We start from the raw sequence: 337 nt of genomic DNA on the forward strand, positions 1-337 counted from the left end.
CGTTATTTTTCAGTCGTACGTCGTTGTTATTCCTGTTAGCAGTATAGTTTTGTTTCCGTTGCAAATAAATAAATAAATAAATACATAATAAAATTTCATCCTTCCCCAAACACCCCCAACACTGAACTAACAACTGAACCTTATAGAGTCCAAGTGCTAAATACCCCTAATGAATGTAAAACCAACACACTGTCTCCAACACCTTTCCAGTTTTCACGCATTAAAGCTAGTCTCTTGAGCAGGAGAATGACTTTGTTTTAGTTACAAAGAGGCATATCAGGGGTACTTCCCAAAGTATAAAACATGTACTCTAAAAACTAAGTACTGTAAAAAAAAA

Source organism: Pundamilia nyererei, unplaced genomic scaffold, assembly GCF_000239375.1.
Source record: "Pundamilia nyererei isolate P.nyererei 1_Seehausen unplaced genomic scaffold, PunNye1.0 scaffold00367, whole genome shotgun sequence".
NCBI lineage: Eukaryota > Metazoa > Chordata > Actinopteri > Cichliformes > Cichlidae > Pundamilia > Pundamilia nyererei.